This window comes from Chiloscyllium punctatum, chromosome 18, assembly GCF_047496795.1.
Source record: "Chiloscyllium punctatum isolate Juve2018m chromosome 18, sChiPun1.3, whole genome shotgun sequence".
Classification (NCBI taxonomy): Eukaryota; Metazoa; Chordata; class Chondrichthyes; order Orectolobiformes; family Hemiscylliidae; genus Chiloscyllium; species Chiloscyllium punctatum.
Window position 1 is genome coordinate 61,238,012 of NC_092756.1, and position 2,313 is coordinate 61,240,324.

General features: G+C 44.7%; 1 non-coding gene across 1 annotated transcript; it reads left to right on the forward strand.

Moving 5' to 3' along the window:
- The first annotated feature begins 582 nt into the window (after positions 1-582).
- Positions 583-664, forward strand: trnas-gcu (transfer RNA serine (anticodon GCU)). Its single transcript has one exon. It is a non-coding gene; the product is annotated as a tRNA-Ser (tRNA).
- Positions 665-2,313: the final 1,649 nt, after the last annotated feature.

Sequence of the window (2,313 nt, forward strand, 5' to 3'; positions counted from 1 at the left end):
AGAGGTGCGAGAGTAACTGCGAAAGACGGATAATTCCACATATTTGACAAACAGGCAGGCAGGCATAGCTCGGTGACATGTGGGTGCCCATGGCTACCCCTTTGGTTTGGAGGAAGTGGGAGGATTGGAAGGAAAAGTTGTTGAGGGTGAGGACCAGTTCAGCCAGCTGGATGAGGGTGTCGGTGGAAGGGTACTGGTTGGGATGGGGCGAGATAAAGAAACAGAGGGTTTGGAGACTTTCGTCATGGCAGATGGATGTGCAGAGGGACTGGATCTCCAAGGTGAAGATGACGCGTTGTCGACTTGGGAAATAAAAGTCTTTAGTGAGATTAAGTACATAAGTGGTGTCACAAACGGAGGTGCGAATTTCCTGGACTGGGGAGACAGGAAGGTGTTGAGGTAGGAAGAGATGAGTTGGGTCAAACAGGCGCAGGAGGAGACAGCAGGTCTTCGGAAGGAGGTAGAATCGGGCAGTGTGGGGTTCATGGACAATGAGGTTGAAGGCTATGAATGGGAGATTCCCCAAAGGTGTTGAAATTGTGATGGTCTGGGAGATTATGTCATATCCTTTCATGCATGTGCGACGAGGTGGCCGAGAGGTTAAGGCGATGGACTGCTAATCCATTGTGTTTGGCACGCGTGGGTTCGAATCCCACTCTCGTCGCTATTTTCGGATTATCACACTGTCTTATTGGAATTGGAACTCCAATGGCTAGTTTAACTGCATCGACCAGATTATAAAACCTCAAAGAATAATTTGAGACTGATGCCTTAACTTAACGAAATGTAGACTGAAATGGGATAATGAAAAGGAAAGCGATTTTCTGTTCCAAGTCAAGTTGCTGTGAACGTTAATCTTATGAAAGAGATCCAGGGAAACCAAATAACGAGAGATGCGATGTGCATCTTTAATGCTATGGGATTCTTAATGAATGTTTTGTCACATGAAATCTGAAGCAGGTTCGGTAGAAGTGATTCATCTTGGTGATAAGAGAACAGAGAGACACCACAAAATAATAGAGATATTTCAAAAGGTGCAGGGGGTGGGTGTAACGGCACAGAAAACTGGCTGTAAATGCACAGTAGAGAATTGCCGATGTGGGTGCCGTGATTGGCATGGACAGACTTACACATTGATCTCGCCCTTTCCCCCTTGCTCTTGCCATTGATGAAGGTTGGATATAAGACACAGATAAACACAAGATGTGGGAAGCAAGCTCCCTCCAGTTGAACTATGGAGAAGTCAGCATGTTAACTGCAGGAAGTGAACGTAAAATGTGGATCAATAACCACAGATTAATGCAGCATAAACATCTAAAGTGTCTTTAAACGAATGTCATTAACAGACGTTTCGTTCTAATACCTAACATGGCTTTCATGGGAAACCAAGTCTCAGAAACTTGATTGTGTTTTTTGAAGATGTAACAAAGAAGATTGATGAGGGCAGAGTAGAAGATGTGATCTATATGGACTTCATGGAGGACTGATTAGGAAGGTTAGATGGAATAAAGGGAGAACCAACCACTTAGATACAGAACTAGCTCAAAGTTAGACGACTGAGGGTGCCAGTAGAGCGTTGTTTTTCAGACTGGAAGCCTGTGACCAGTGGAGTCCCACAGCGATCGGTGCTGGGTCCTCTACTTCTTATAATTTACATAAATGATTTGGATATCAGCATAAGAGGTACAGTTAGTAAGTTAGAGATGACACCAAAATTGTAGGTGTAGTGCACAACGAAGAGGGTAACCTCAGATTACAACAGGATCTGGCCATATGGGCCAATGGGCTAAGAAATGGCAGATGGAGTTTTATTCGCATAAATGTAAGGTGCTGCATTTTGGGAAAGCAAATCTTAGCAGGACTTATACAAATAAGGATAAGGGCTTGGGAATGTTGCTGAAGAAAGAGACCTTGGAGTGTAGGTTCATAGCTCCTTGAAAGTCGAGTGGCAGGTAGATCGGAAGGGAAGAAGGCCTTTGCCATGCTTTCCTTTATTGTTCAAAATATTGAGTGCAGGAGTTGGGAGGACATGCTGCGGCTGTACAGGGCATTGGTTAGGCCACTGTTTGAATATTGCGTGCAATTCTGGTCTCCTGTCTGTTGGAAAGATATTGTGAAACTTGAAAGGGTTCGGAAAGGATTTCCAAGAATGTTGCCAGGTTGGAGGATTTGAGCGTTAGGGAGAGTCTGAACAGGCTGGAGCTGTTTCCTCTGGTGCAGTGGAGGCTGAGGGCTGTCCTTATAGATGTTTACGAAATTATGAGGGGCATGGATACGATAAATGGACAAAGTATTTTCCCTGGAATCGGGGAG